The sequence below is a fragment of the Symsagittifera roscoffensis genome, chromosome 2 (genome assembly GCF_963678635.1).
Source record: "Symsagittifera roscoffensis chromosome 2, txSymRosc1.1, whole genome shotgun sequence".
NCBI classification, from domain to species: Eukaryota; Metazoa; Xenacoelomorpha; order Acoela; family Convolutidae; genus Symsagittifera; species Symsagittifera roscoffensis.
Genome location: NC_087063.1, coordinates 36,083,636 through 36,104,299, shown reverse-complemented (window position 1 = coordinate 36,104,299; position 20,664 = coordinate 36,083,636). Strand labels below are relative to the sequence as shown.

At 34.3% G+C, this 20,664-nt stretch overlaps 1 protein-coding gene across 2 annotated transcripts in view; it reads left to right on the top strand.

Annotated features, from left to right (window-relative positions):
* Window positions 1-20,664, top strand: part of LOC134839014 (uncharacterized) — a 335,027-nt gene that overhangs the window by 127,650 nt on the left and 186,713 nt on the right. The window lies entirely within an intron of this gene.

Here is a 20,664-nt window from a genome sequence, read left to right as displayed (position 1 = left end):
AAATGGCTTCAGCAGATTAAAAAATTTTCTAGTTTCGATCAGGTCGGCCAACAAATTTATCTGCTTAAAATTTCAATTGAAATGCGGAACCATATTATTTGAATTTGAGTGGATAAATTGCGAATCAGATTCACCCTTATTAATTTGAAATCAAGAAAGTTGAAGAAACACTGAATTTGGGCCGTTTAGGGCATAACACCCCGGCTCGCACCCATCCGCGCTTTTTTCGAAAATGCGAATGTTTCAAACATATAAATTGTTTTATTTGTCTCAGAAAAGTTCTTGAGAGTGTTTTTTTAATTCATGCCAAATTTTGAATTAGATTGTAAATTGCATTCTTCTTTTTGTTTTTGTTTTTCGATGATGTGTACTATTCTTTCGCAGCAGCTTCCAAGAGAGAGTCCCAAGTGAGACTTTTTTCTAGTCTTTCAAAAATTAAATCACAATGTTTTTCTAAGTGAGACTGAAAAAGCAACTATATGACTTTTTTGAGTATTTTTCTGAAATCAGAAAAATCTGTAGATTCTTACTCCATGTTTGATTTCCTAACGCACATCTCAGTGAAAAGAATGGTTTTGAAAAACTTTATAATACCATTGATAAATACAAAAACCCTGACAAAATCAAAAATTAATTGTACATTACAGTTCGCAAAGAGCACAAAACTTTAAAGTTTTCCAATGCCTGGATCACCTGTGCTCTTTGCGAACTGTTAAGTTTTGTCAAATTCTTACTGAATCAGGCTTCTTGTTTAATTAGCATCAATGTTTTTTTGCAATAAACTGCCAAATTGGAAGAAAAAGTAGCCAATTGACGTTGATTGTGACACAGCCTTATCTTTTATCAAAGGTTACCTCATTATACGCTTAATTGCAATTGGCAACGTTCTGATTTTGTTGCATCTCTTTTTAAAAATTAGTTCCAGTATAGGAGCTAGTTGGAGGTTTTCAGCATCATGAACAACTGTTTTGCTAATCGCCGAGATCGCTTCTCCTTTTTTTCACCATTATAGGCTTGCCTTTGCTTCTCGATTTGTCCCAATTTTTTTGTCTTGAACATTTAGATGCGCGTTTTCAAGTAAGTTTCTCCCTTTTCAGGATATTAGCACCAAGAAACCTTCCCAATCCTTGAGTAACGGTTATTCTAAAGACCGTTTTACGTGTAATTTGCATTACCATCAAGCTACATCCTCAGTTTTCACGCAAACAATTTGTACGGGGAGATAATGAAACATTAACTTGGCCCTTAAAGGATTCTTCAAAAAATGAAAAAAGATTAGAAGACACACTGGTCACCAGCAAAACCTCCGAGTGGGTGTATATAATTGAAGTCAATTTGACCATACCCGAAGATCTTCATGATTTCTTCGCTGATTACCTTCTTGCCCCCTCTCGTGAAGTAGTGGACATCGGTGCAACGAGCAACGAGCAAGTCGAAATGTTCGGGAAAATTGGATTCACCACAATGCCAAAGGTGCCAAGAACTTTTACATTCTGATTATTTATTCAGCATTCGGTAAGACAATGGACTCTAAGTTAGGAAGAGAGAAGCTGGCGATTCTAAGGAATAAGAGAGAGAAATTTTCCTCAAAAAACAGCTCTGAGCGCAATGAAGAGATTCCAAATCATTGACGATCAGTAAACCAATATCCATTTTTCAGTTTAAAAATATTATGGTAGTTTATGCGATTATCGTAGACATCGCCAAGCGTTTCATGTTTCAATTTCAATATCAAAAAATGAAATCAACTCTTACTTTAGAACAACTATACTCCGAAAGGATAGTTGTACTTATGCCATAAAAACTGACGACGTTTACCGAGACTTAAAGAAAATAAAAGCAGACTTCGACTTCTCAAATTGTGATGAGGACAATTTCCTATCGGACAATACAAACAAGATAATTGTGTCAAAGTTTGAAGACGCGACTGGTGGGAAGCCAATCAGTGAGGTCATCGCCTTGAAACCGAAACTTTATTTGGTCGTCTTTAAGGTGGAGTAAAATTCCCAACTTAAGCCACCTCCTACCGCCGTTCCTCCTTTGTAACAGAAAAAACTACCACCACCACAACTAGCAACCTGATATTTGACAATTTTTACGAGATCTTGAATTGTTCTGTTTTTTTTCCGCATTACATTTCACAAAATTTTCTAACTTGTTTTAATTTTACTTGTTTCATTAGTTTAATTTTTGCAAAGAATCAAAAACAAACTTAAAAATCCGAATTTTTACCCAAATTGTTTTTTGTTTCATTTTTATTGAAAAATTATTATTTTCCATTATTAAAGTTAGAATTCTTATTTGAGATAGATAAAAACACAAAAATATGACATTTTTTACCAATTTCTTTGTTTATTGAATCATACTTAAAAAAATAATCAAAAATAACAGAAATTTTTGGTAATCTGTTTGCATTTGAAAGAATGTTTTTTTAAAAGTTTTTATTTGATAAAAGAAAAGATTCTAGCCCCTAATCTACACAACAGTAGAAGATGGTTTGAGGTACTCATTATTCAATTAGAAAACATAAAACTATAATAAAGAGCAAAAACTATTGTACTCTGCAGTTCTCAATGAACATAATTTCTTCCAAGTGGTTTCAAAGTTTAGTTGACATAAGCTTTTGATTTTTGTAGTTCATTCTCTGTTACAGTGAACAGATAAGTCCTGATTATAATTGACTTTTTGCTAGAAAAATATTTCTAGGGCAGATGCATGTCCAAACTTTTCAGAATTGCAAAAACATTATTTCTAAATACCGAAATTTTTTTTCGTTTTTTTTTCGATTGAAATGCTGTTGCTTTTCGACGTATCTAGATACTTTTTTCACGAACAGTTAGAAGCACGGTTTAAAAAGATTTGCACTAAAAAAACTTTCGGGACTAAAAAATTATTTCATCATTTGTTGAATATATTCATTGAAAACTATCTCAATATTGAATATCAAATTGATTAGGTTAAAAGAAAAATTATGAGTTTGAGATGAATTAAAAAAATAAAATAACATAATGGAAATTGCGTAGGCGTAGGTTTTGTTTCATTCATATAATCATAACTCTAAGAAAAAATTATTATTCATATTGACAAGTACTACGCGTCAAGCACTTTTGTTTTTTTTAGATGATTATGATGAAAAAAATTTTTTTGTTCCTTACAGTACCTTATTGAAATGTATCATCCATTTAGTTTTGATAGGTATATTTTTTCTCAGCCAATTTGCGCATAAATTAGATACATGTAAGACAAATACCAAAAAACCTGCCTGCTTGATGCCTTAAGCATACATTCAATGTTACCAATATGTGCTAAAATTATTAAATTCAAATTAATTACTTTTTTCATCACATAGAACATTATTTTAATAACAGAGCAGATCAAATTTTTCTTCTTTCGAGCTCTCTGCTAGTTTCCTCTTCATCTGTTACGCCATATGTTTTTTTTTCAAAAGGATGTTTTATCCTGATTATGTGAATTTTTCTCTTTCGTGTAACTTCTATCACAAATTCTACTGTTTTTGCCGATTATGTAACGGAATTCTTAATCGTTTCTTACAAGGCCTAAGAGCAATGTAGGATAGACAAAATCGACCAGTTCAATAAAAAAGTCATTGATATTAATGTCTCATCATATGCAATTGAAAGATCTCGTCATTTTTCAAATCCACCTTTTCAGCAAACTTTTACTCAATTGATTTGAATAAAAGTCGTATTCTGTCGTCTGGGCGGTCTTAGAGATAGCTGCGTTTTTTCAAAGTACTCTAGATCTCATCACCTTCTGACCGTTTTCGAAAAATGATGTTATATTGCTCATAGAACCTGATTTTTTCTAACATCGAGAGTTTTGACAGAATCAGTACAAATCTGAAATTAAAGACTGGGAGATGTTGAAGTATTTCCGCTTCAGTGTTCCATTATATGCTTGGCCAGCTTCACAAGTTAATCTTATTTAGCCCACCTGTTCAACATCAATCGTTGTTTTAGAGAACTGTAAGCAAACACAAAAAAAACCTAAACTGTACCTGTCCGTAAAAACAGAGTTTTGCTTTTGTAACAAAAATCAAAAAGTGCATATTTTTCAAAAGTAAAATCACAATTTTTTTTGTGCTGAGATGATAAATGCAATTGAAAGAAAAACGCCCCTACCCTTATGCATACTTCAACTGGAAAATTTTGAAAATGTCGACTTCTCCGCTAGCAATGTGGAAAAATTGTCTGACAGGAGGTGGTATGAGTATTACCAGAATAGAGTACTATCATGCACTAAAAAATTTCACCGAACTTGTACTTGACTACTGATGTGCTATTACTTCCTTCCGTTTTCGCAATTTTTGTGAAGTTTGCCATCAAAAAAATTTATAAGCCGGACCTGAAACTGTTAACGGATCTTAAACAACTGGACCTTGTGGAGCGAATCATACGATGAGGCTTGACGTCGGTTTATGCCCGTCGATTTTACAAAGCAAAATGAACACCTCAACCGTGTTCGCCCTCATAACCATCAAGCTAAATCCTCAGTATTCACGCAAACAATTTGTACGGGGGGTTAATGAAACGTTAACTTGGCCCTTAAAGGATTCTTCAATAGTTGAAAAAAGATTAGAAGACATACTGGTCACCAGCAAAACCTCCGAGTGGTTTTATCTAATTGAAGTCAATTTGACCATACCCGAAGAGCTTCATGATTTCTTTGCTCATTGCCTTCTTGCCCCCTCTCGTGAAGTAGTATGCATCGGTGCAACGAGCAAGTCGAAATGTTGGGGAAAATGGGATTCACCAAAATGCCAAAGGTGCCAAGGCTTCTGCAGACCTTGCACCCTTAAGAGAGTTATTTGTTGCATTACCTTACCCTAAAGTTGTACCACGAGCTGGAAATGAAACTAACTCACGTCGAAAGAAACAGTTCTTCAGTTCCGCCAGTGTCACTTGATGGCACCCTTTGTCGACATCAACACCCGCCTAAAAAACCCGCGATAAATAAATTTGAAGAGAAATTTTACATTCTGATTATTAATTCAGCATTCGGTAAGACAATGGACTCTAAGTTAGGAAGAGAGAAGCTGGCGATTCTAAGGAATAGGAGAGAGAAATTTTCCTCAAAAAAAAGCTCTGAGCGCGATAAAGAGCTTCCAAATCATTGACGATCAGTTAGCCAATATCCATTTTTCAGTTTTAAAAAAATTAGGGTAGTTTATGCGATTATCTTAGACATCGAAAAGCATTTCATGTTTCAATTTCTTTATCAAAAAACGAAACCGACTCTAACTTTAGAACAACTATACTCCGACAGGATAGTTGTTTTTATGCCATAAATACTGAAGACCTTTACCAAGACCTAAAGAAAATAAAAGCGGACTGAGACTTCTCAAATTTTGATGAGGACAATTTCCTGTTGGACAATACAAACAAGATAATTGTGTCAAAGTTTGAAGACGCGACTGATGGGAAGCCGATCAGAGAGGTCATCGCCTTGAAACCGAAACTTTATTTGGTCGTCTTTAAGGTGGAGTAAAATTCCCAACTTAAGCCACCTCCTACCGCCGTTCCTCCTTTGTAACAGAAAAAACTACCACCACCACAACTAGCAACCTGATATTTGACATTTTTTATGAAATCTTGAATTGTTCTGTTTTTTGTTCCGCACTACATTGCACAAAGTTCACTAACTTGATTTAATTTTACTTGTTTCATTAGTTTAATTTTTGCAAAGAATCAAAAACAAACTTGAAAATCCGAATTTTTACCCAAATTGTTTTTTTTTATTGAGAAATTTTTATTTTCCATTATTAAAATTAGAATTCTTATTTGAGATAGATAAAAACGCAATAATATGACGTTTTTGACAAATTATTTTGTTTATTGAATAATACTTCAGAAATAATCAAAATTTACAGAAATTTTTGGTAATCAGTTTGCATTTGAAAGATTTTTTTTTTAGTTTTTATTTGATAAAAGCAAACATTCTAGCCCCTAATCTACACAACAAAAGAAGATGGTTTGTGAAGAATCATTATTCAATAAGAATATATAAATTTATAATAAAGTGCAAAACTTATTGTACTCTGCAGTTCTCAATGAACATAATTTCTTCCAAGTGGTTTCAAAGTTTAGTTGACATAAGCTTTTGATTTTTGTAGTTCATTCTCTTTTACAGTGAACAGCTAAATTCGAAAGTAGGCTGACCAACGGGCATTCGTTGTGACGCAACATGGACTTCTGTAGCAAATTGCTTTGCTATACTCTTTGCACTTGGCAAACTCCTGATTATAATTGACTCTTTGCCACAAAAATATTTCCAGGGCAGATGCACGTCCAAAATTTTCAGAAATGCAAAAACATTATTTCTAAATACCGAAATTTTTTTTCGTTTTGTTTTTTTTTTTTCGATAGAAATGCTGTTGCTTTTCGACGTATCCAGATACCTTTTTCACGAACAGTTAGAAGCACGGTTTAAAAAGATTTGCACCAAAAAGAACTTTCGGGACTAAAAAACTATTATCATTTGTTGAATATATTTCGTTGAAAACTATCTCAATATTGAATATCATATTGATTACGTTAAAAGAAAAATTATGAGTTTGAGATGAATTGAAAAAATAAAATAACAATATGGAAATTGTGTAGGCGTAGGTTTTTTTTTTTATATAATCATAACTGTAAGAAAAAATTATTATTCATATTGACAAGTACTACGCGTCAAACAATTTTGTTTTTTTTTAGATGATTATGATGAAAAAACTTTTTTTTTTCCTTACAGTACCTTATTGAAATGTATCATCCATTTAGTTTTGATAGATATATTTCTTCTCAGCCAATTTGCGCATAAATTAGATACACGTAAGACAAATACCAAAAAACCTGCCTGCTTGATGCCCTAAGCATACATTCAATGTTACCAAAATGTGCTGAGTTTATTAAATTCAAATTAGAAAATTTTTTCATCACATAGAACAATACTTTAATAAAAGAGCAGGTCAAATTTTTCTTCTTTCGAGCTCTCTACTAGTTTACTCTATCTACTACTACTTCTATCACAAATTCTACTGTTTTTGCCGATTATGTAACGGAATTCTTAATCGTTTCTTACAAGGCCTAAGAGCAATGTAGGATAGACAAAATCAACCAGTTCAATAAAAAAAGTCATTGATATTAGTGTCTCTTCATATGCAATTGAAAGATCTCGTCGTTTTTCAAATCCACCTTTTCAGCAAACTTTTACTCAATTGAATTGAACAAAAGTCGTATTCTGTCTTCTGGGCGGTCTTAGAGATAGCTGCATTTTTTCAAAGTACTCTAAATCTCATCACCTTCTGACCGTTTTCAAAAAATGATATTATATTGCTCATAGAACCTGATTTTTTCTAACATTGAGAGTTTTGCCAGAATCAGTACAAATCTGAAATTAAAGACTGGGAGATGTTGAAGTATTTCCGCTTCAGTGTTCCATTATATGCTTGGCCAGCTTCACAAGTTAATCTTATTTAGCCCACCTGTTCAACATCAATCGTTGTTTTAGAGAACTGTAAGCAAACTCAAAAAACCTAAACTGTACCTGTCCGTAAAAACAGAGTTTTGCTTTTGTAACAAAAATCAAAAAGTGCATATTTTTCAAAAGTAAAATCACAATTTTTTTTTCTGCTGAGATGATAAATGCAATTGAAAGAAAAACACCCCTACCCTTATGCATACTTCAACTGAAAAGTTCTGAAAGTGTCGACTTCCCCGCTAGCAATGTGGAAAAATTGTCTGACAGGAGGTGGTATGAGTATTACCATAATAGAGTACTATCATGCACTAAAAGTTTTCACCGAGCTTGTACGTGACCACTGATGTGCTATTACTTCCTTCCGTTTTTGCAACTTTCGTGAAGTTTGCCATCAAAAAAAGCTTATAAGCCGGACCTGAAACTATTAACGGATCTTAAACAACTGGACCTTGTGCAGCGAATGATACGATGAGGCATGTCGTCGGTTTACGCCCGTCAATTTTACAAAGCAAAATGAATACCTCGACCATGTTCGCCCTCATAACCATCAAGCTACTTCCTCAGTATTCACGCAAACAATTTGTACGGGGGGATAATGAAACATTAACTTGGCTCTTAAAGGATTCTTCAATAGTTGAAAAAAGATTAGAAGACATATTGGTCACCAGCAAAACCTCCGAGTGGGTTTATACAAAAGAAGTCAATTTGACCATACCCGAAGAGCTTCATGATTTCTTCGCTGATTAACTTCTCGCCCTCTTTCGTGAATTAGTGGACATCGGTGCAACGAGCGACGAGCAAGTCGAAATGTTGGGGAAAATGGGATTCACCACAATGCCAAAAGTTCCAAGGCTTCTGCAGACCTTGCACCCTAAAAAGAATTATTTGTTGCATTACTTTACCCTAAAAATGTACCACGAGCTGGAAATGAAATTAACTCACCTCGAAAGAAACAGTTCTTCAGTTCCGCCAGTGTCACTTGATGGCACCCTTTGTCGACATTAACACCCGCCTAAAAAACCGCGATAAATAAATTTGAAGAGAATTTTTACATTCTGATTATTAATTCAGCATTCGGTAAGACAATGGACTCTAAGTTAGAAAGAGAGAAGCTGGCGATTCTAAGGAATAAGAGAGAGAAATTTTCCTCAAACAACAGCTCTGAGCGCGATAAAGAGCTTCCAAATCATTGACGATCTGTTAGCCAATATCCATTTTTCAGTTTAAAAAATATTATGATAGTTTATGCGATTATCTTAGACATCGCAAAGCGTTTCATGTTTCAATTTCATTATCGAAAAAAGAAACCGACTCTAACTTTAAAACAACTATACTCCGACAGGATAGTTGTATTTATGCCATAAAAACTGACGACGTTTACCGATACTTAAAGAAAATAAAAGCGGACTTCGACTTCTCAAATTTTGACGAGGACAATTTCCTGTTGGACAAAACAAACAAGATAATTGTGTCAAAGTTTGAAGACGCGAATGGTGGGAAGCCGATCAGAGAGGTCATTGCCTTGAAACCGAAAATTTTTTTGGTCGTCTTTAAGGGTGAGTAAAAAGCCCAACTTAAGAAACTTTCTACCGCCATTCCTCCTTTATTACAGAAAAAGCTACCACCACCACAACTAGCAACCTCCATCCCACTCCCTTTAACAGTAAACTATGGGCATAAAGCTGATTTGGGCAACATTATACAATGTTGCCTAAGCGTTGATTTATCTGAAAATTTAATTTTTTCAATCCTTTTTATTCATAAATTAGTCTTCTGCTCTTTGGTAAAATGAATAAAATTTTATTTGGTTTAAATTGAAATTCTAAAAGGAAAGATAAAAACCCCCTACCCACTAGAAAAGAAATAAACTTTTTGCTACTGTTTAGAAGGCAGTCAAAAGCTGAGTGCCAAAGGGATAAAGTAGACTGTGCAATGAGAATCGGTGCAACAAAGCTTTAGGAACACATTATTACTGGAAAAAAAACAAAAGTGTACAACTACGATACAGTGGCGAATGGAGAAAATAGTAAGACTGAATCAAAACAAACTTGCTTTGTCACCGTTCGATTCGAAACGCTTTCACATTTTGACGGAATTTCGACAATTCTCTTTGGCCATACGGCCGCCAAAGAAAAGGTAATTCTAGAAGGCGTTTACATGGACACTGAGTAGACCAACTCATACAGTAAAGCTGATAACAGTTCGTCCGAATTTAAATTACCGGACTGGGGATTTTTACAGCGGCCCTACTCAGAAACAGAGCTGCGAGAAGAAGAAGCTTCTAGTAGTTAATTCCGTGAACGTCTTCCTATCAATTACTGATTTATTTTATCGGAAGCTTCGGAAAAAAGGTCATCTAAAACAGCACGAAGAAAACCAAAACAACAAACATCGATTTTTGAAACTTTTATATTGAGATGATTTCAACTGTTTTTCCTTTTCATACTTCGGGTTAAATTTGGTTTTGTTTTTCCCAGTTTACCAGCGATAAAATTATCGTATTAGGCCTAATCATTGTTTTAACATAAATAGCGTCTGGTATATAAACTAATTGACAAAAGCCAAGTATTGGTTCAAACGAAATCTTTTGGTTCAGTTTTAATAACAAATGTTCATAGGCATAACAAAAATTCGACGAAAAAGACGAACTACAGGAAATGATATCCAAATAAAATTAGGACGAAAAAGAAAGTTCAAAAGTTAGAACGATTAATTATTGCGGGAAAGCGGGGCCGCTTGAAAGGGAGTTAGAAGATCCGGTCCCGATTGTTAAGCTCAGCTCAACAAGATCCTAGGAAGGGGGTCTTTTACTCTAGGGGTGGGAACAACTTATTTTCATTTACAAAATCCTAGGATAGGGATTTTTCAAAAAATTGAGGACCCCATTCCTAGGAATTTGCCTTACGTTAGGATCTGGGACTCTATACAAGGATACTTTGCTCGTGTTTTTGATTTTTCCTGCACTGAGATCATACCTACCGTCCGTTAGCTCCGGTTAAATTTTTTTATTTTTGATCACTTGCTTTCAGTTTCATTAATAGATCATCTAAACTGTTGAATTGGATGAATTTTCCGATTCTATGTCCTCATTGATTGCAGTTGACACAATTTTAACAAAGATAACCGGTTACTCCTCAAGTAGCACAGAATGTTAAGACCAGTTTTAAATAATTACACATTTTTTTTCCAATTAGTGTCAATTTTTCGTCATTCATGTAAATTATTCAAATTTGAAAACAATTTTTTAAGCCAAATATCAAGAAACACTTCCAAAAATTTTGAAGTTTTCGATTCCTAAGATGAAGTTAAACACTCCACAAAGCAATACTGCTTGAGAAAAACTAAATTTTCAAGGATTAAAATAAGCATAAATAAGCTAATGTAAGCCTGCTCACTCGCTCGAAAATAGACGAAAAATCAAAAAGTTCAAACCGGTTTTTCTCGTCACCGGGATTAAGTTTTAAAAACTTTTGATGTCGTTCAAATCACGACTGAAAGGGCTTTTTTATGACTCGTGAATTAGTTGACATCGGTGCAACGAGCAAGTCGAAATGTTGGGGATATGGGATTCACCACAATGCCAAAGGTGCCAAGGCTTCTGCAGACCTTGCACCCTTAAGAGAGTTATTTGTTGCATTAACTTACCCTAAAGTTGTACCACGAGCTGGAAATGAAACTAACTCACCTCGAAAGAAACAGTTCTTCAGTTCCGCCAGTGTCACTTGATGGCACCCTTTGTCGACATCAACACGCGCCTAAAAAAACCGCGATAAACAAATTTGAAGAGAACTTTTACTTTCTGATTATTAATTCAGCATTCGGTTTAACAATGGACTCTAAGTTAGGAAGGGAGAAGCTGGCGAATCTAAGGAATAAAAGAGAGAAACTTTCCTCAAAAAAAAGCTCTGAGCGCAATAAAGAGCTTCCAAATCATTGACGATCAGTTAGCCAATATCCATTTCTCAGTTTAAAAAATATTAGGGTAGTTTATGCGATTATCTTAGACATCGAAAAGCATTTCATGTTTCAATTTCTTTATCAAAAAACGAAACCGACTCTAACTTTAGAACAACTATACTCCGACAGGATAGTTGTTTTTATGCCATAAATACTGAAGACCTTTACCAAGACCTAAAGAAAATAAAAGCGGACTGAGACTTCTCAAATTTTGATGAGGACAATTTCCTGTTGGACAATACAAACAAGATAATTGTGTCAAAGTTTGAAGACGCGACTGATGAGAGAAATTTTTGGTAATCTGTTTGCATTTGAAAGAATGTTTTTTTTCAAGTTTTTATTTGATAAAAGAAAAGATTCTAGCCCCTAATCTACACAACAGTAGAAGATGGTTTGAGGTAATCATTATTCAATTAGAAAACATAAAACTATAATAAAGAGCAAAAACTATTGTACTCTGCAGTTCTCAATGAACATAATTTCTTCCAAGTGGTTTCAAAGTTTAGTTGACATAAGCTTTTGATTTTTGTAGTTCATTCTCTGTTACAGTGAACAACTAAGTCCTGATTATAATTGACTTTTTGCTAGAAAAATATTTCTAGGGCAGATGCATGTCCAAACTTTTCAGAATTGCAAAAACATTATTTCTAAATACCGAAATTTTTTTTCGTTTTTTTTTCGATTGAAATGCTGTTGCTTTTCGACGTATCTAGATACTTTTTTCACAAACAGTTAGAAGCACGGTTTAAAAAGATTTGCACTAAAAAGAACTTTCGGGACTAAAAAATTATTTCATCATTTGTTGAATATATTCATTGAAAACTATCTCAATATTGAATATCAAACTGATTAGGTTAAAAGAAAAATTATGAGTTTGAAATGAATTAAAAAAACAAAATAACATAATGGAAATTGCGTAGGCGTAGGTTTTGTTTCATTTATATAATCATAACTCTAAGAAAAATTTATTATTCATATTGACAAGTACTACGCGTCAAGCACTTTTGTTTTTTTTAGATGATTATGATGAAAAAATTTTTTTTGTTCCTTACAGTACCTTATTGAAATGTATCATCCATTTAGTTTTGATAGGTATATTTTTTCTCAGCCAATTTGCGCATAAATTAGATACATGTAAGACAAATACCAAAAAACCTGCCTGCTTGATGCCTTAAGCATACATTCAATGTTACCAAAATATGCTAAAATTATTAAATTCAAATTAATTACTTTTTTCATCACATAGAACATTATTTTAATAACAGAGCAGATCAAATTTTTCTTCGTTCGAGCTCTCTGCTAGTTTCCTCTTCATCTGTTACGCCATATGTTTTTTTTCAAAAAGGATGTTTTATCTTGATTATGTGAATTTTTCTCTTTCGTGTAACTTCTATCACAAATTCTACTGTTTTTGCCAATTATGTAACGGAATTCTTAATCGGTTGTTGCAAGGCCTAAGAGCAATGTAGGATAGACAAAATCAACCAGTTCAATAAAAAAGTCATTGATATTAATGTCTCTTCATATGAAATTGAAAGATCTCGTCGTTTTTCAAATCCACCTTTTCAGCAAACTTTTACTCAATTGATTTGAATAAAAGTCGTATTCTGTCGTCTGGGCGGTCTTAGAGATAGCTGCGTTTTTTCAAAGTACTCTAGATCTCATCACCTTCTGACCGTTTTCGAAAAATGATGTTATATTGCTCATAGAACCTGATTTTTTCTAACATCGAGAGTTTTGACAGAATCAGTACAAATCTGAAATTAAAGACTGGGAGATGTTGAAGTATTTCCGCTTCAGTGTTCCATTATATGCTTGGCCAGCTTCACAAGTTGATCTTATTTAGCCCACCTGTTCAACATCAATCGTTGTTTTAGAGAACTGTAAGCAAACACAAAAAAACCTAAACTGTACCTGTCCGTAAAAACAGAGTTTTGCTTTTGTAACAAAAATCAAAAAGTGCATATTTTTCAAAAGTAAAATCACAATTTTTTTTGTGCTGAGATGATAAATGCAATTGAAAGAAAAACGCCCCTATCCTTATGCATACTTCAACTGAAAAATTCTGAAAATGTCGACTTCTCCGCTAGCAATGTGGAAAAATTGTCTGACAGGAGGTGGTATGAGTATTACCAGAATAGAGTACTATCATGCACTAAAAAGTTTCACCGAACTTGTACTTGACTACTGATGTGCTATTACTTCCTTCCGTTTTTGCAATTTTCGTGAAGTTTGCCATCAAAAAAATTTATAAGCCGGACCTGAAACTGTTAACGGATCTTAAACAACTGGACCTTGTGGAGCGAATGATACGATGAGGCTTGACGTCGGTATACGCCCGTCGATTTTACAAAGCAAAATGAACACCTCAACCGTGTTCGCCCTCATAACCATCAAGCTACATCCTCAGTTCTCACGCAAACAATTTGTACGGGGGGATAATGAAACGTTAACTTGGCCCTTAAAGGATTCTTCAATATTTGAAAAAAGATTAGAAGACATACTGGTCACCAGCAAAACCTCCGAGTGGGTTTATCTAATTGAAGTCAATTTGACCATACCCGAAGAGCTTCATGATTTCTTTGCTCAATACCTTCTTGCCCCTCTCGTGAAGTAGTGGGCATCGGTGCAACGAGCAAGTCGAAATGTTGGGGAAAATGGGATTCACCACAATGCCAAAGGTGCCAAGGATTCTGCAGACCTTGCACCCTTAAGAGAGTTATTTGTTGCATTACCTTACCCTAAAGTTGTACCACGAGCTGGAAATGAAACTAACTCACGTCGAAAGAAACAGTTCTTCAGTTCCGCCAGTGTCACTTGATGGCACCCTTTGTCGACATCAACACCCGCCTAAAAAAACCGCGATAAATAAATTTGAAGAGAAATTTTACATTCTGATTATTAACTCAGCATTCGGTAAGACAATGAACTCTAAGTTACGAAGAGAGAAGCTAGCGATTCTAAGGAATAGGAGAGAGAAATTTTCCTCAAAAAAAAGCTCTGAGCGCGATAAAGAGCTTCCAAATCATTGACGATCAGTTAGCCAATATCCATTTTTCAGTTTAAAAAATATTAGGGTAGTTTATGCGATTATCTTAGACATCGAAAAGCATTTCATGTTTCAATTTCTTTATCAAAAAAAGAAACCGACTCTAACTTTAGAACAACTATACTCCGACAGGATAGTTGTTTTTATGCCATAAATACTGAAGACCTTTACCAAGACCTAAAGAAAATAAAAGCGGACTGAGACTTCTCAAATTTTGATGAGGACAATTTCCTGTTGGACAATACAAACAAGATAATTGTGTCAAAGTTTGAAGACGCGACTGATGGGAAGCCGATCAGAGAGGTCATCGCCTTGAAACCGAAACTTTATTTGGTCGTCTTTAAGGTGGAGTAAAATTCCCAACTTAAGCCACCTCCTACCGCCGTTCCTCCTTTATAACAGAAAAAACTACCACCACCACAACTAGCAACCTGATATTTGACATTTTTTATGAAATCTTGAATTGTTCTGTTTTTTGTTCCGCACTACATTTCACAAAGTTCACTAACTTGATTTAATTTTACTTGTTTCATTAGTTTAATTTTTGCAAAGAATCAAAAACAAACTTGAAAATCCGAATTTTTACCCAAATTGTTTTTTTTTATTGAGAAATTATTATTTTCCATTATTAAAATTAGAATTCTTATTTGAGATAGATAAAAACGCAAAAATATGACGTTTTTGACAAATTATTTTGTTTATTGAATAATACTTAAGAAATAATCACAATTTACAGAAATTTTTGGTAATCAGTTTGCATTTGAAAGATTTTTTTTTAAAGTTTTTATTTGATAAAAGCAAACATTCTAGCCCCTAATCTACACAACAAAAGAAGATGGTTTGTGAAGAATCATTATTCAATAAGAAAATATAAAAACTATAATAAAGTGCAAAACTTATTGTACTCTGCAGTTCTCAATGAACATAATTTCTTCCAAGTGGTTTCAAAGTTTATTTGACATAAGTTTTTGATTTTTGTAGTTCATTCTCTTTTACAGTGAACAGCTAAGTTCGAAAGTAGGCTGACCAACGGGCATTGGTTGTGACGCAACATGGACTTCTGTAGCAAGTTGCTTTGCTATACTCTTTGCACTTGGCAAACTCCTGATTTTAATTGACTCTTTGCCAGAAAAATATTTCCAGGGCAGATGCACGTCCAAAATTTTCAGAATTGCAAAAACATTATTTCTAAATACCGAAATTTTTTTTTGTTTTGTTTTTTTTTCGATAGAAATGCTGTTGCTTTTCGACGTATCCAGATACCTTTTTCACGAACAGTTAGAAGCACGGTTTAAAAAGATTTGCACCAAAAAGAACTTTCGGGATTAAAAAACATTCATCATTTGTTGAATATATTTCGTTGAAAACTATCTCAATATTGAATATCATATTGATTACGTTAAAAGAAAAATTATGAGTTTGAGATGAATAAAAAAAATAAAATAACAATATGGAAATTGCGTAGGCGTAGGTTTTGTTTTTTTTATATAAGCATAACTGTAAGAAAAAATTATTATTCATATTGACAAGTACTACGCGTCAAGCAATTTTGTTTTTTTTAGATGATTTTGATGAAAAAACTTTTTTTTGTTCCTTACAGTACCTTATTGAAATGTATCATCCATTTAGTTTTGATAGATATTTTTCTTCTCAGCCAATTTGCGCATAAATTAGATACACGTAAGACAAATACCAAAAAACCTGCCTGCTTGATGCCTTAAGCATACATTCAATGTTACCAAAATGTGCTAAGTTTATTAAATTCAAATTAGAAAATTTTTTCATCACATAGAACAATACTTCAATAAGAGAGCAGGTCAAATTTTTCTTCTTTCGAGCTCTCTACTAGTTTACTCTTCATCTGTTACGCCATATGTTTTTTTTTCATTAGGGATGTTTTATCCTGATTATTTGAAATTTTCTCTTTCGCGTAACTTCTATCACAAATTCTACTGTTTTTGCCGATTATGTAACGGAATTCTTATTTGTTTCTACAAGGCCTAAGAGCAATGTAGGATAGACAAAATCAACCTGTTCAATAAAAAAAGTCATTGATATTAGTGTCTCTTCATATGCAATTGAAAGATCTCGTCGTTTTTCAAATCCACCTTTTCAGCAAACTTTTACTCAATTGATTTGAAAAAAAACCGTATTCTGTCTTCTGGGCGGTCTTAGAGATAGCTGCATTTTTTCAAAGTACTCTAAATCTCATCACATTCTGACCGTTCTCAAAAAATGATATTATATTGCTCATAGAACCTGATTTTTTCTAACATTGAGAGTTTTGACAGAATCAGTACAAATCTGAAATTAAAGACTGGGAGATGTTGAAGTATTTCCGCTTCAGTGTTCCATTATATGCTTGGCCAGCTTCACAAGTTAATCTTATTTAGCCCACCTGTTCAACATCAATCGTTGTTTGTGCAGCGAATGATACGATGAGGCATGTCGTCGGTTTACGCCCGTCAATTTTACAAAGCAAAATGAATACCTCGAACATGTTCGCCCTCATAACCATCAAGCTACTTCCTCAGTATCCACGCAAACAATTTGTACAGGGGGATAATGAAACATTAATTTGGCTCTTAAAGGATTCTTCAATAGTTGAAAAAAGATTAGAAGACATATTGGTCACCAGCAAAACCTCCGAGTGGGTTTATACAAAAGAAGTCATTTTGACCATACCCGAAGAGCTTCATGATTTCTTCGCTGATTACCTTCTCGCCCCCTTTCGTGAATTGGTGGACATCGGTGCAACGAGCGACGAGCAAGTCGAAATGTTGGGAAAATGGGATTCACCACAATGCCAAAAGTTCCAAGGCTTCTGCAGACCTTGCACCCTAAAAAGAATTATTTGTTGCATTACTTTACCCTAAAAATGTACCACGAGCTGGAAATGAAATTAACTCACCTCGAAAGAAAAAGTTCTTCAGTTCCACCAGTGTCACTTGATGGCACCCTTTGTCGACATCAACACCCGCCTAAAAACCGCGATAAATAAATTTGAAGAGAACTTTTACATTCTGATTATTAATTCAGCATTCGGTAAGACAATGGACTCTAAGTTAGAAAGAGAGAAGCTGGCGATTCTAAGGAATAAGAGAGAGAAATTTTCCTCAAAAAACAGCTCTGAGCGCGATAAAGAGCTTCCAAATCATTGACGATCTGTTAGCCAATATCCATTTTTCAGTTTAAAAAATATTATGATAGTTTATGCGATTATCTTAGATATCGCAAAGCGTTTCATGTTTCAATTTCATTATCGAAAAAAGAAACCGACTCTAACTTTAGAACAACTATACTCCGACAGGATAGTTGTATTTATGCCATAAAAACTGACGACGTTTACCGAGACTTAAAGAAAATAAAAGCGGACTTCGACTTCTCAAATTTTGATGAGGACAATTTCCTGTTGGAAAAAACAAACAAGATAATTGTGTCAAAGTTTGAAGACGCGAATGGTGGGAAACCGATCAGAGAGGTCATCGCCTTGAAACCGAAATTTTTTTTGGTCGTCTTTAAGGGTGAGTAAAAGGTCCAACTTAAGAAACTTTCTACCGCCATTCCTCCTTTATTACAGAAAAAACTACCACCACCACAACTAGCAACCTCCATCCCACTCCCTTTAACAGTAAACTATGGGCATAAAGCTGATTTGGGCAACATTATACAATGTTGCCTAAGCGTTGATTTATCTGAAAATTTAATTTTTTTAATCCTTTTTGTTCATAAATTAGTCTTCTGCTCTTTGGTAAAATGATTAAAACTTTATTTGGTTAAAATTGAAATTCTAAAAGGAAAGATAAAAACCCCCTACCCACTAGAAAAGAAATAAACTTTTTGCTACTGTTTAGAAGGCAGTCAAAAGCTGAGTGCCAAAGGGATAAAGTAGACTGTGCAATGAGAATCGGTGCAACAAAGCTTTAGGAACACATTATTACTGGAAAAAAAACAAAAGTGTACAACTATGATACAGTGGCGAATGGAGAAAATAGTAAGACTGAATCAAAACAAACTTGCTTTGTCACCGTTCGATTCGAAACGCTTTCACATTTTGACGGAATTTCGACAATTCTCTTTGGCCATACGGCCGCCAAAGAAAAGGTAATTCTAGAAGGCGTTTACATGGACACTGAGTAGACCAACTCATACAGTAAAGCTGATAACAGTTCGTCCGAATTTAAATTACCGGACTGGGGATTTTTACAGCGGCCCTACTCAGAAACAGAGCTGCGAGAAGAAGAAGCTTCTAGTAGTTAATTCCGTGAACGTCTTCCTATCAATTACTGATTTATTTTATCGGAAGCTTCGGAAAAAAGGTCATCTAAAACAGCACGAAGAAAACCAAAACAACAAACATCGATTTTTGAAACTTTTATATTGAGATGATTTCAACTGTTTTTCCTTTTCATACTTCGGGTTAAATTTGGTTTTGTTTTTCCCAGTTTACCAGCGATAAAATTATCGTATTAGGCCTAATCATTGTTTTAATATAAATAGCGTCTGGTATATAAACTAATTGACAAAAGCCAAGTATTGGTTCAAACTAAATCTTTTGGTTCAGTTTTAATAACAAATGTTCATAGGCATAACAAAAATTCGACGAAAAAGACGAACTACAGGAAATGATATCCAAATAAAATTAGGACGAAAAAGAAAGTTCAAAAGTTAGAACGATTAATTATTGTGGGAAAGCGGGGCCGCTTGAAAGGGAGTTAGAAGATCCGGTCCCGATTGTTAAGCTCAGCTCAACAAGATCCTAGGAAGGGGGTCTTTTACTCTAGGGGTGGGAACAACTTATTTTCATTTACAAAATCCTAGGATATGGATTTTTCAAAAAATTGAGGACCCCTTTCCTAGGAATTTGCCTTACGTTAGGATCTGGGACTCTATACAAGGATACTTTGCTCGTGTTTTTGATTTTTCCTGCACTGAGATCATACCTATCGTCCGTTAGCTCCGGTTAAATTTTTTTATTTTTGATCACTTGCTTTCAGTTTCATTAATAGATCATCTAAACTGTTGAATTGGATGATTTTTCCGATTCTATGTCCTCATTGATTGCACTTGACACAATTTTAACAAAGATAATTGGTTACTCCTCAAGTAGCACAGAATGTTAAGACCAGTTTTAATTAATTACACATTTTTTTTTCCAATTAGTGTCAATTTTTCGTCATTCATGTAAATTATTCGAATTTGAAAACAATTTTTTAAGCCAAATATCAAGAAACACTTCCAAAAATTTTGAAGTTTTCGATTCCTAAGATGAAGTTAAACACTCCACAAAGCAATACTGCTTGAGAAAAACTAAATTTTCAAGGATTAAATTAAGCATAAATAAGCTAATGTAAGCCTGCTCACTCGCTCGAAAATAGACGAAAAATCAAAAAGTTCAAACCGGTTTTTCTCGTCATCGGGATTAAGTTTTAAAAACTTTTGATGTCGTTCAAATCACGACTGAAAGGGCTTTTTTATGACTCGTGAATTAGTTGACATCGGTGCAACGAGCAAGTCGAAATGTTGGGGATATGGGATTCACCACAATGCCAAAGGTGCCAAGGCTTCTGCAGACCTTGCACCCTTAAGAGAGTTATTTGTTGCATTACCTTACCCTAAAGTTGTACCACGAGCTGGAAATGAAACTAACTCACCTCGAAAGAAACAGTTCTTCAGTTCCGCCAGTGTCACTTGATGGCACCCTTTGTCGACATCAACACGCGCCTAAAAAAACCGCGATAAACAAATTTGAAGAGAGCTTTTACTTTCTGATTATTAATTCAGCATTCGGTTGAACAATGGACTCTAAGTTAGGAAGAGAGAAGCTGGCGATTCTAAGGAATAAAAGAGAGAAACTTTCCTCGAAAAACAGCTCTGAGCGCGATGAAGAGCTTCCAAATCATTGACGATCAGTTAGCTAATATCCATTTTTCAGTTTAAAAAATATTATGGTAGTTTATGCGATTATCTTAGACATCGCAAAGCGTTTCATGTTTCCATTTCATTATCAAAAAACGAAACCGACTCTGACTTTAGAACATCTATACTCCGACAAGATAGTGGTTTTTATGCCATAAATACTGACGACATTTACCAAGACCTAAAGAAATCAAAAGCGGACTGCGACTTCTCAAATTTTGATGAGGACAATTTCCTGTTGGACAATACAAACAAGA